The 14,586-nt window shown below is 35.1% G+C and overlaps 1 pseudogene; it reads left to right on the top strand.

Moving 5' to 3' along the window:
• The first annotated feature begins 1,321 nt into the window (after window positions 1–1,321).
• LOC104870151 lies at window positions 1,322–2,139 on the top strand (annotated as a pseudogene).
• Window positions 2,140–14,586: the final 12,447 nt, after the last annotated feature.

The following is a 14,586-nucleotide window of genomic DNA, read 5'->3' as shown; positions in this document are numbered from 1 at the left end:
CATCCTAACTCTGTCTAAGCCCCCAACCTAAATGGTAAAGATGCTATATTGAAAAGTGTATTCACTGCAAACATATTTTGGGCTGTTTCTTGATTTTAATTTAATTCACATAGTTTAAAGGTGATAGATTAATGACTACCACAAGTGGTCAATTTGCAGATTGTACTTGATCCTATTGTGTTGCTGATTGTATCAATTGGGATAAAGGATTGTGATTGATTTAATGAGTTGTTTTCCCCGATATTATGAAAATGAGAATGTCTATGAGTCATTAGAGACTCAAAAGCTAAAGCGCAACTATATCAGGAAGATATAAGTAATAACGCAGAAATTAAACCAAGGACAACCTAACAACAAAAATAAAATTGAGAAAACACTTAAGCAAGACACAAAGATGGACTTCCAGTTCACCAATGGCAAACAGTAGGGCAAATGAGGATGAAAAAGTCTGATAGTGAGCCAGCAGGACACCCTGAACCCATAGTACAGAAAGTAACAAAACAGATCAATCAGGCTCTAGAAAAAATCAAAACAGAAATAATTTCCCAGATAACCATAGAGATGGTGTGCAAAATTGGAAGTCATGATTCGAGACTCTAGAACAGAAACTGACAAAAAAATAGATGAGCTCAGGACCATGATAGAAACCATGAAGGCCCAGCATAAGAAAGAAATGGAAACAATGAATGCCTCACAGAGGAAAGAAATAGAACCCATAAAACAGATTCGAACAGATATCCAGGAGATTAAAAACTCTATTGAAAGTGTATGCAACAGAATAAAAGAATGAGAAGATAGAATATCAGATATAGAAGATAGGATTGCAGTCAGTGACCATGAAAAGAGAAGTCTCTTAAAAACAGTAAGGGATCAGTGGTGGGCGGCCATTGGCTGGTGGCAGTTGAGTGGTTGAGGTCTGCAGGCACTGGCAAATTGGGTCTAGGATGTAGAGCAGCTGTGCCTGACAGCACGTCTGATGTGAGCTCAGGTGGGGTAGAGAGTAGGGGGCGATAGTTGAGGGTGGTGGGAGAAGAAGGTGGCAAATCATTTATAAATGGCACCCAAGCAGGACCCAAAGCCCAAGTTTCAGGAAGGTGAATGAGTACTGTGCTTTCACGGGCCTCTTCTTTATGAAGCAAAGTGTGTAAAGGTTGCCATAAAGGTCAAACAAGTTAAATACTTTATACATTACAGTAGTTGGAATAAAAAAAGTGCTGTGAGGCCCAGGTGATCTGAAAAATCTTTGAAGACACATGAGGATATTGTAGCCCTTTTTACTGTTCCTGAAGGAGCTCCCTCAGTACACCACCCACTCCTGACCTCTAGTTGGGATGAATGGGTTCCAGAAAGCAGAGTATTCAAATATGTGGACAACAATCTACAGAAACAGCGAGAACTTCAAAAAGTCAATCAGGAGAAATATGCTGAAGGAAAGACGAGAGGGGCTGCTCCAGGAAAGAAGACATCTGGTCTACAACAGAAAAATGTTGAAGTCAAAACAAAAATGAACAAACAAAAACCCCTGGTAATGGAGATGGTGGCAGTACTAGTGAGACACCTCAGACTCCTTGGAAGAAGAAGGCCTGGGTAGATCCTACTGTTGAAAATGAAGAAACATTTATGAACAAAGTTGAAGTTAAAGTAAAGATCCCTGAAGAGCTAAATCCATGGCTTGTTGATGACTGAGACTTAATTACCACACAGAAACAGCTCTTTTACCTTCCTGCCAAGAGGAATCTGGATTCCATTCTAGAGGACTATGCAAATTATGGGAAATCTCGAGGAAACACAGATAATAAGGACTATGCTGTTAATGAGGTTGTAGCAGGGTTAAAAGAATACTTCAATGTGATGCTGGGCACTCAGCTCCTCTACAGATTTGAGAGATCACAGTATGCTGACATTCTTGCTGATCACCCTGATGCCCCCATGTCCCAGGTGTATGGAGCACCACATCTACTGAGATTATTTGTATGAATTGGAGCAATGGTGGCCTATACACCTCTGGATGAGAAGAGCCTTGCTTTATTACTGAATTATCTTCATGATTTCCTTAAGTATCTGGCAAAGAATTCAGCAACTTTGTTTAGTGCCAGTGATTATAAAGTGGCCCCACCTGAGTACCATCGGAAAGTGTGATGCACTCTCACCTGCGTCTGATCTCTATCAACACGTTTTCATTCCTAGTCCTTCTCTTGTACAAATGATGTACTTTGAAGATGTTAGTGTGTAGCAGAGTTGATGTTTGTTTTGATTTTAAACAGAAAATAAAAGGGGTTACAGCTCCTTTTTTCTTTTTCTTTTTCATTCCAAAGTTGCTGCCAGTGTATTCAATGATGGACAACAAAGAGACATGGTGTAGAGTGTTTTATTGCTTAGTTGACAAAGCTGCTTTTGAATACTGGTGGTTCTATTCCTTCCACACTACACACTTTTATAATATGTGTTAATTCTATATGACAAAATGCTCTGATTCCTAGTGCCAAAGGTCCAATTCAGTGTATATAACAGAACACACTCATCTATTTTTTTAACGGTGCTTAAAGAGCCTTTACTTTGCAAGGCATCCTTGTTGTTCTTTAGGCATTTTATCTTTGCTCCAATTGTTGAAGAATGGTGAATTGTTTCATGGTTTTTGTGTTTGTGTCTAATGCACATTTTAACATGATAGACACAATGCATTGTGTAGCTACAGTTTTTTGGAAAAGTGAATATTTTAGGAATTGTTTTTCAGATCTTCAATAAATTTTTTCTTTAAATTTCAAAAAAAAAAAAAAACAGTAAGGGATCATGAGAAATCAATCCAACAACTCCTAGATGATGCAAAGAAAAATAACATAAGACTGATAGGAATCCATGAAGTAGCAGGAGAAAATACAAATGATGTAAAAAAGCTGTTCACAGAATCAAGGACAGAAATCTTCCCAAACGAAGGGAAGAATTTGACATAAAGATAAGTGAAGCATATAGGACTCCAATTGGCCATGATAAAAAAAAAATCTACACCTAGACATGAAATAATCAAGATCCCTGAAACCCTCTGGGGATGTAGCTCAGTAGTTCGGTGGCCTGCCTTGCAAGCACAGGACCCAAGTTCAATCCCTGGTAACAAAAGAAAAAAAAAAAAGATCCCAGAAACCCAAGAGAAGTACAAAACACTACAAGTAGTAAGAGAAAAGAAACAAATCACATGCAAAGGAAAGCCCATCATAATCACAGCAGACTTTTCAACATGAACCCTCAGGTCAAAGAGAGCCTGGAGTGAGGTATTTCAAGTCCTAAAAAAAACAACCTCCAACCCAGAATAATGTATCCTGCAAAACTCTCTTTCAAAATAGATGGGGAAATAAGATACTTCCATGACAAAGAACACATAAGAAATTTCATGAGCACCAAACCAGCACTACAAGGAATTCTAAACAGTATCCTAGAAAAAGACAATGAAGGTCATGACACCATGAGGCCCAACAGACAAAATCAAATAGATAAGGCAAGAAACTAAAAGGAGAGGGGGAAATTTAAAAAGAGTCATAAAAAGGGCAATAATATGACAATAAGAAGTCAGAACATATCAGTCATAACCATCAATGTCAATGGCCTCAATTCACTAATCAAAAGAAATAGGCAGGCAGAATGGATTAAGAAGCAAAATCCAACAATATGGTGTATACAAGAAACACACGTACTGCAAAAAGAAGCCCATAGACTGAAAGTGAAAGGATGGAAAACAATTCTCCATGTGACAGGAGCCCAGAAAAGAGTAGGGTAGCAATCTTATTTGCAGACAAAGCAAATTTCAAACCAAAACTCATTAAGAGAGACAAAGGCCACTACATCCTTGTAAAGGGAGCAATTCAAGAGGAAGAGATGACAATCATAAACATATACACACCAAATATTAATGCCCCCAACTATATAAAAGAAATATTAAGAAACACAAAAAACCAAATAAGCTCTAATACAATTGTAGTGGGGGATCTAAATACCCCACTTTCACAAATAGACAGATCATCTACACAGAAAATCAACAAGGAAATACTAGAACTGAACCAAGCTTTTGAACACATAGACTTAATAGACATCTATAGCATGTTCCACCCCACAAAATCAGAATATACATTCTTTTCAGATACACATGGCTCATTCTCCAAGATAGACCACATACTAGCTCACAGAACAGGTTTAAATAAATGCAAAAGAACCGAAGTTACCCCCTGTATATTGTCAGATCATAGTGCAATCAAGTTGGAGATCAATAGCACAAGAAACAGTAGGAATTTCACAAACACATGGAAATTGAACAACCCTCTCCTGAACAATCAATGGATCACAGAGGAAATTAAAGGAGAAATCAGACAGTTTTTACAAATAAATGATAATGCCAATACAACATACAGGAATCTATGGGACACAATGAAAGCAGTTCTACATGGAATATTCACAGCACTGAATGCCCACACTAGGAAAACAGAGCAAGCTCAAATAATCAACCTAATGATGTATCTTAGACTCCCAGAAAAAGAAGAGCAAGAAAACTCAAAGCTAGAACAAGAGAGGAAATTATAAAGATTAGAGGAGAAATCAATACAATAGAAACTAAGAAAATGATGCAAAAAATAAATGAATCAAAGAGTTGGTTTTTTGAAAGAATAAATAAATTCAATAAACCTTTAGCCAACCTTATCAAAAAAAAAAAAGGAAAGAAAAGGCTCAGATCCATGCAATCAGGAATGAAAAAGGCAAAGTCATAACAGATCCAACAGAAATCCAGAGGATAGTCAATACCTACTTTGAGAACCTGTACTCTAATAAAATGCAAAACACAGAAATGGGCAGATTTCTAGATACTTATGAATTACCAAAGTTGAACAAAGAATATAAAAACATTTTAAACACCCCAATTGCAGTCAGTGAAATTGAAAATATAATTAAAAATTTACTAACAAAGAAAAGCCCAGGTCCTGATGGATTCACTGCTGACTTTTACAAGACATTTAGAGAAGAACTACTGCCATTAATCTTCAAACTTTTCAATGAAATTGAAAGGGAAGCTATACTTCGAAATTCATTCCTGGAAGCAAATATCACTTTGATTCCCAAACCAGGGAAAGATACAACTAAAAAGGAGAACTACAGACCAATCTCCTTAATGAATATAGATGCAAAAATCCTTAATAAAATACTAGCAAACAGAATACAGAGGATCATCAAGAAGATCATACATCCTGATAAAGTAGGTTCAACGTAAGTCAATAAATGTAATACAGTATATTAACAGAGTCAAGGACAAAAACCATATGATCCTCTCAATAGATGCACAAAAAGCATTTGACAAAATTAAGCACCCAGTCATGATAAAAACCCTTCAAAAATTGGAATAGATGGTCTATATCTCAACTTAATGAAGGCTATCTATGAAAAACCAACAGCCAACATCATATTAAATGACCAAAAACTGAAAACTTTCAAATTAAAATCATGAGCAAGACAAGGATGCCCACTACCACCACTCCTCTTCAATATAGTTCTGGAAACATTAGCCATAGCAATTACACAAGAGAAGGAAATTAAAGCAATAAAGATAGGAAAGGAAGAAGTTATACTGTTGTTATTTGCTAACAATATGATACTCTACGTTGAAGACCCAAAAAACTCCACCAAAAGACTTCTAGACTTAATTGACACTTTTTGCAGAGTAGCTGGATACAAGTTCAACACCCAAAACTCAATAGCCTTCTTGTACACAAATAACAGACTCACTGAGAGAGAAATTAGGGAAACAATTCCTTTCACAATAGCATCCAAAAAAATGAAGTATCTAGAAATCAATCTAAGAACAGAAGCAAAAGACCTCTACAATGAAAACTACAGCACTCTGAAAAAAGAGATAGAAGAGGATATAAGAAAAAGGAAAGATATCCCCTGCTCTTGGGTAGGAAGAATCAACATAGTGAAAATGGCTATACTACCAGAACTGCTATACAAATTCATTATAATGCCAATTGAAATTCCAACGCTTTATTTCACAGAATTAGAAAAAAGAATCGAGAAATTCATTTGGAAACATAAAAGACCTAGAATAGCAAAAGCTATCCTAGGCAACAGACACATGGCAACGGGTATAACAATTCCTGATTAGAAACTATACTACAAAGCCACTGTGATAAAAGCAGCATGGTACTGGCAAAGAAACAGACCTGAGGATCGGTGGTACAGATTGGTAGACATAAAAACAACTCCAGATGTACTCAGCTACCTCATCTTTTACAAAAGAGCTGACCATCAACCCTGGAGGAAGGATGGCCTCTTTAATAAATGGTGTTGGAAAAACTGGATCTCAACCTGTCAAGGATTAAAACTACACCCATATTTTCACCAGGCACTAAATTAAAATCCAAGTGGATGAAAGATCTAAATATTAAAACATAAAGACTAAACTTGCTGGAAGATAAGTTAGGCAGAACTCTTGAAGACCTTGGCATAGGAAAAGACATTATGAACAATCCTCAGTAGCATGGGACCTAGCAGAAAGAATCAACAACTGGGATCTCATCTTATTAAAAAGCTTCTGCACTGCAAAAGAAACCACCAACAAAACTAAGAGACAACCTACAATGTTGGAAAAAAATTTTACCAGCTGTAGACTATTATCTAGAATATATAAAGAATTCAGAACAATCAGCCCCCCCAAATATAAAGACCCAATTCAAAAATGGGCATCTGAAATGAGCAGCCATTTCTCAAACAAAGAAGTAAAAACAGCAAGCAAATATATGAAAAAATGTTCCACATCACTGGTCTTTCAAGAGATGCAGATGAAAACAACACTGAGATTCCACCTCACCCCACAAAGAATGGCTGCTATCAAGAAATCAAACAATAATAAATGTTGGCAGGGTTTTGGGGAGAAAGGAACCCTTCTTCATTGTTGGTGGGAGTGCAGACTGGTGCAACCACTAAGGAAATCAATATGGAGATACCTCAAAGAGCTGGGACTAGAGGTTCTATTTGACCCAGCCATCCCTCTGCTGGGTATCTTTCCAAAAGAAATAAAAGAATCATACCAGAGTGATATATGCACATCCATGTTTATAGCGGCACAGTTTGTAATAGCTAAAACTTGGAAACAGCCCATTTGCCCATCAGTTGGAGATTGGATAAAGAAGATTTGGTTTTTCTATAAAATGAAATACTACTCAACCATAAAGAAGGAGAAATTAGACTCATTCATAGGAAAATGGGCATATATTGAGGATATACTCCTAAGTGAAATAAATGTCACACATGTGTAAATACCGAATAGTTTCTCTGGTCTGAAAAACTAGAATAGTACAGAAGAACCTAATGAGATAACTGACATTGTGAAATGGGAAGAAAAGGGCTACAGATGTAGGGAAAGTGGAAAGGGTAGGGGAAAGGTAATAAGCGAAAAAATATGAGAAAATTAAAAAATGGAAATGAAGTGTTTGTAAATGGGGAGGGTAGGAGGGGGTGAAGGGAGGGCAGGGACAAGGGGAAAACATGAGAACCAAGACCACCTTTCATGCAAAGGTACAAGATCTCAATAATGAATGTAACTGTACTGTATACCTAAAATGTACCAATAACCTCAATAAAAGAAAAAAAATACAAAGACTTTATTTGGGATTTAGTGGCCTCCACTATGCTTTTCTTATGTGACAGAACAAATTAAGAAATGACCCAAACTTATTTAAAACATCTCAATTCCCATGAAGAGTGAAGCTAATTTACATAACTGAAAATATCTGTATTCTTTGGACACTCATATTTTATCTATATTATGATTTTTTAAAATTGTCTCCCTTTTCTTATGAGTATCCATAAATAACTCATCATTCTATAGGCCTAGACAAATATCATTTTGCATACGAAGCAGGCAATCAATAAATATTTGTTAAATAAGGTATTTGGGTTTAATTTCACAAATATTATGCTAAGTAATTTGTTTTGAGGACCTTCATCATTTATCAGCAAATAATTTTCCAATTTAAAAATCTAGAAAAATACATGTAGCATTATTAGAGTATAATCATTGTGCAACAATTTATACATATTTAATATGCCTGCACATTTTCATGCATCAGGGTTACCATCTTATATGAGGTTTCTAAAGGATTAAAACTCATGGAATAGTGACTTGCAGGTGTAGAGTGAAGGAAGAAATCAGGAGTAGTTGCTCAATGTGTATAAAGTTTTAGTTTTGTAGGACAAGTAAGTTCTAGAGATCTACTGTACAGCATGGTGCCATAGTTCAAAATACTGTGCTCTGCACTTTAAAATATGATAAAAAGAAAGATAACATGTTAAATATTCTTACCAAAACCAAAAATTACCACAAAAGGATAAAAGGGAATTTTGGGAGGCAATAAACAGATTTGGATCCATGGTAGGTTTGACAATGTCACAAATGTTTGTTTATGTCTCTATTTCTCAAATGACAAACACTATACATAACAACTTACCTGTACTGAATATTCAGTTGTATCAGCGATTTTTAAATTACTACCAGTTTTCTCTTCTCAAGTAATGTTTATTTGGTGTTAGTACCATCTAGTGGGAAATACGAGTAATGCTGAACAGTTAAATTGGCGTTAGTTAAAACTGAGACAGGTTTGGAAGAAACATCACCTAATCCAACATTCTCCATTATACAAGTGAATAAATTGAGATTGAGAAACTTTAAGAAGGTCTGTAAGTTCTGCAGAAAGCTAAGCACCTATTATGTGAAATAAACTTTTAGATGGGATGCAGAGTTGTAAGGTATGCTTTCTAATCTTATATAACTTGTCACCAAGAAGGGGTCATGAAATCTTAATAAGTAAAATGTGACAAGAAGATATTTGAATTATTCAAATATGAGCAGTGACTGCTTAACGAAATATTACAGATAAAGTCATTAGAAGAATGGGTGTGAGGCTTATCTGGCTGTGACATTGTCACTCCATCGATGGCCAGGGGTGATTTGGCTGATCTGGCTGGCTGGGTGTGTGTCTGCTTCCTCCCTCACCACTTCTTGTGCATCCATCTGTCCCTCCTGAACCTGTGTTCCAGGTGGAGGAGGAGACCACCTCTGACAGAGGAGGTGACAACCTCCACTTCATCAGTCGAGGGTGTCTGAGTAGATGCCCTGTCCTGTTAGAAACTCCAAACAAATTCTCAAGAATTCAGAGTAAGAAAAGCATGCTAAGAGTGAATAAAACAAAAAAGTTTTCAGAAGACGTAGTGTTTGTGTTCAATTTTGAAGACTAGGGTTGGATAACTAAAGAAGTGAGTAGAGAACCTTTCATACAACCGAAAGAAGAAACAAAGAGAGATTTAGGGGACAATTAGCATAAGAATAGGATGTGCGATGAGTGTTTTAGCTAAGTAAAATGAGTGCTTATACTGCTCAGCTATAAAGGAGTGTTTTAAATCATCTGATATAGGAAGGTTAGCAATGCATCATGAACCTAAAGCACTAAATGAGTCAGTAGTGAGACTGACCTTAAAGGTAAAAGCTTGGAGTTGGTCACCTGAGTTCTTTAAGTGATAGTGATTAGATTTAAAATTTATAGGGCTGGGGATTTAGCTCAGCAGTTCAGTGGCCTGCCTTGCAAGCACAAAGACCTGAGTTCAATCCCCAGTACCAAAAAAAAAACATTTTTTAAAAAAATATACTAATGTTATATGAATGAGTACTTGTAGCTTGGAAAAAGATTTCCACTGAATAATTATATCTTGATTCAAAATGTATATATTTCAAATACCTTAAAGAAAATGAGAATAGCAAGCTTTGGAAAATTGTATTAGATGATTCACAAAGTAGCTGTGGATGACAGACACTGAAATCAAACATATAGATGAAATATTAGAATAAAATTGTGCCATGAAATTCGCAAGAAAAGGGATTATGACTAAATCATTCAACATTTTTTACATTATATGTCATTTGAAATAAATAAACAGAGGCATAAGGAGGGAGGAGACTACTAGTATACTCTGCTTTCTTTCTGCATTATTGAAATTGCCTTTTAAACTGCTTTAGTTGTTCTAAATTCCATATTCACTTTCTAAAACAAAACATGTTCCCTTTAGAATCAGAAAAATAGAAAAATACACTATTTCAAAGCTTGTTTATAGAGAAAAGCTCTTTTAATTTAATTTGTTTTAAAAATTTAGACTTTTAAATGCAGAGTACATATTGAAAATGTTTCCTCTGCTTCCTCATGTTTTAGGAACAGTTCTGGATTTCTGGGAGACATAACAGTTTTAAAGTAAGAGATATAAACTCAGTTTTGTTCTAGTACAGTAAGGAGTTTCAGTGCATTTATTTATAATCCATTTTAACTTCTCTGATTTGAAATACTATCCTGATTGTAAAACAAAAATTCCAACATTTATTTAAAGTCTTTTTATTCAGATTTATTGGTACATCTAGTCATGCATTTGTCATATTCTGTTTAAGTCACCACAAAGTTCATCATTTTCAATATTCAGTCTATGAACTATTAATTATATGTACTTTCCTTATGCTGTTTAATCTATTATAGCTTCGTTTTTCCATGACCTAATATGATGTGAAAAAGGTAAATTAATGCTATATCTCCTTACTTTTATTTTCCTTTAATCAATTATGGTGTTTGTCTTTTGACAAATACTATGTATATTTTGACAAAATACTATATAATTTGAAGTTTATATTATTCCAACTATTATATCTCTGTATTAACTGTAGCATTGTTTGATCCTACTAAATGCTCTTTTAGAACATTAATATTCTTATCTCAATTAAACCTCCTCTAACATTAAGTTTACAGCTATGCTTTACTTTTGTTTATAGTTTCCCATATGCCATTAGCTACATTTTCCTTTTTTAAGGATTCTGAATCTGCTGTAGCTCTTGTTTCTTGTCAACATAATAAAACTGAGCTCTGTTCTTTTTCTATCCAATTTGTAAATTCTTTTAATAAACAGGTTTGTCTGTTGACATTTGTTTTTATTAGTGCATGTCTGCAGTACATGCTTACATTCCTGGTGTGGAGTTGTTACCCGTAAATAACACATTCCCTTCCTTCCCCTTCTCCCCTTCCCCATCTACTGCCCCCTTCCTGTTTAAGAAAGATCAAGGTGCCTACTTTCTATTATCTACCATTTATTTTTCTCTTTTTCTATAACTTTGGTTTCTCATATAAGAGAAACCATGAGGTATTTAAACGTGTGTGAAGGATTTATTTCTCTTAGCATATGAAAAGTATATCCATTTTCCTACAAATGACTGAAGGTTTTTTTTTGTTTTGTTTGCAAGGCAGGCAGTGGAACCACTGAGCCAAATCCTGACTGAAGCTTTTCTTTATACACAGTAGTACTTCGCAGTGTGTAAACACCGCATTTTCTTTTTTTTTTTTTTTTTTTTTTTTTTTTTTTTTTTTTCCTTTTTGGTTTTTGAGACATTTTCTCACTCTATAGTTGAGACTGACCTGGAACTCACTATGTAGCTCAGGCTGGTCTTGAACTCACAGCGATCCTCCTGCCTCAGCCTCCCAAGTGTTGGGATTACAGGCTTGCACCACCAAGCCCGGCTCACCACATTTTCTTTATCCATTCATTTGCCTGTGGACATATAGGCCACTTCTAAGATTTAGTTATGTTGCATTGTGGTAGTTTAAATATGAGTATGTACGTATCATTGTAATGTGATATCTTTAACTCTTTCAGGAGGAATGAGTTCCCCAAAAAGCGGGTACCTGGTTCAAATAAAATTGCTAATTTAAGTTTTTTGAGGAATCTTCACTCTGATTTCCATAGAAGTTGTACTAGTTTAAATTTCCAACAACTGTATGGAAGTTTTCTTTTTTCACTATGGCCTTGCTAGCATTTGTTATCTGATTTCTTGATGGTTGACACTACTTCTGGACCAAGATGGAATCTCAGTGTTGTTTTTTTTTCTTTTTCTTTTTTTTTTGTTCATAGCAGCTTTATTTATAATAATCCATACTGGAAATAACCCAAATAACTATCAACCAGTGGATTAACAAATAGCAGTACACGTCAGTGGAATATTATCCAGTAGTACACAGGGACAGACTACAGATTTATGCAACAGCATGACTCTCAAAATGTGTTAAGCTAAGGGCTGGGGATTTAGCTTGGTGGTGCTGCCTGCTTCTCAAACGTAAGGTCCTGAGTTCAATCCCTGGTATCCCTGCTCCAAAAAAAATGTTAGGCTAAAGAGACCAAACAAAAGAGTACATGCTATCTGATTCAATTTAAATGAAATTCTAAAACAGGCAAAATTAATCTCAGTAAACCAAAAATTGATCAGTGGTTACCTAGGGCCAGGAAGAGATCAACTGCAGAGGGAGACAAAACTTTCTCTGGTAAAGAAAATTTCTAAATCCTGATACTGGTGTATAAATTTTTCAAGGCTGATTAAACAGTACTATTAAAATGGATACACTATATAAATTATACCTTCTCTAAGCTAACCAAAAACAAACAAACAAAAAATGGACAGAAATCACCAGTACAATTGCTGTTTTAATGCTGAATGTGCCTTAAGCTTTTAGGTTTCTCTCTGTTTCTTCTTTTGGTAGAACATGTCAGAGGTCCAGTTTATATTTAAATAAATGGCTTAGGGGCTAGGAATTTAGCTCAGTGTTGCCACCACCTACCTCACAGGCACAAAAATAAACAAACAAATAAATAAATGGCTTAGAAAAGTTATAATCATAAAATAGAGGAAGATCCAATAAATGATGCAGTGAATAAAAGCCTATGATGTGAATACTTTTAAGTCGTGACTAGCTTTTGATGCCAGTATGCTATTTTGTGATTAAGTGTTTGAGCATCAGAAGTTGTCAAGATACTTAGAAAAATCTATAAAGTACACAGTCTGCCTCTTGGGGATTTAATCAATACATTAAACCTTTTATCAAAAGTTTTAAAAATCATGATTAATAAAGTATATAAATAGTACAAAATATTTAGCATTTGATGAATGTTTATGATTAATCAAAGAAATGGGATCTTTTTACAAAATTTACTGTATGTGTAATTTAGTAGTATGATCTTCAAGTTGACCATACAGATTTAAGGAAACACACATAACTTGCAGTGCCAGGGATCAAACCTAGGATGCACCTCCAGTCCCAGAACTGTATTACTGAAACAAGTATTCTGTGGAGTTTTTGTATAAGAAAAACCCAACAGTAAAGTTCACTGATACATGGCTTACACTTACTTCTTGCCATGTGGAAATTTCTTCTTCAGGAAAGCCGTTTATTCTATCATCAAATTTTGTAGGCTAGCATTATGGTTTATAGCAATGTTTTAAAAATGAAGTTATACAGCAAATTTATGCAATCTAGTTTACCTCTTATATTTTACAGTAAATAATAAATCCTGTCATTTTTAATTTTACTTCATGATTTCCTCTGCAGCCCCTACCTCCAATTCATTCCAATTTTCTATCAACCAGCTTGTTCTGAGTTCTATTATCTGATTTTATGTTGCACTTGGTAGATTTATAGCTTTCAAAAATTATATAATATACTTTATTTTTGTGTATATTCTAGTAATTAAGAGGAATAAAGTTTATTCAGGAAGTACTTTTTTCTATAATTTTGTACAAAAAATTCTTAATATTTATTTATTTTCACTGAATTAATTCCCTGTCAAAGCCAAGTAATTATTAGCTCTAGGCAATAATAAAGTTTATCCATATATTTATTACCCTGCTTTCTTTCTCTTTCCTCACCACCCAATTTCTGTTTATCATAATATCATTTTCTGTATTTATACTATCAATTAAAGGTACTCATGTATATTTAACTTGCTTTGTCAGGTCTAAGTAAAATACTTTTATTCCCAGATATTAAAGATGAGAAAGTTAGCATCACACAATTTCTTATCTTCTTTACTTTCCAGTTTTTGATATTTATGTTTATTTCTCTATTTTCAGGGTGTGTGTTTATCATTTGCATTCTGCTGTATTTTAATAATCATATTTATATTCATCACTGTCTTAATTACTTCTTCATTGCTGGAACAAAATATCTGATACCCACAAGTTAAAGAAGGAGAAGTTTATTTTAGTTCAATTTGTAGAGGTTTTGGTCCCTAGTCATCTGGCTCCAAGGCAGAGCAGCATGACAGAGGGGCATCACAGAGGAGAAACAGCCTTTGACAGGGCAGGCAGAAGGCAGCAAACTTTCCTTCTGCTTTCACTTTTGATGGTGGGGGGTACTGGGGATTGAACTTGGGTCCTTGTACTTGCCAGGCAGGTGGTGGAACCACTGAGCCAAATCCCTGGTCCTTGCTTTCACTTTTTATTCCGCTTAAACTGCAAGCCCACTGGACCACACCTAAGGTGCATCTTCCCTCTGTATCATCCATGCCCAGAACCATACTAAATCAATCAGTGGATTTTTTGGGACTCATATTCTTTGAATTCCTTCAAGTTCTACATCATCTGTGCATTTGTGTTTGCTTGAACAATCATTTTAGCTTGGTGTAAAACTTGGGTGACATTTTCTTTCCTGGAGATTTTCTTAATAAACTTCAGAATTGGGTGTTGCTATGGTAAAA

This window comes from Fukomys damarensis, unplaced genomic scaffold (genome assembly GCF_012274545.1).
Source record: "Fukomys damarensis isolate Sample0158 unplaced genomic scaffold, DMR_v1.0_HiC HiC_scaffold_16, whole genome shotgun sequence".
Classification (NCBI taxonomy): domain Eukaryota; kingdom Metazoa; phylum Chordata; class Mammalia; order Rodentia; family Bathyergidae; genus Fukomys; species Fukomys damarensis.
Note: the sequence above shows the minus strand (reverse complement) of the source record. Positions and strands in the feature narration are given on the sequence as shown.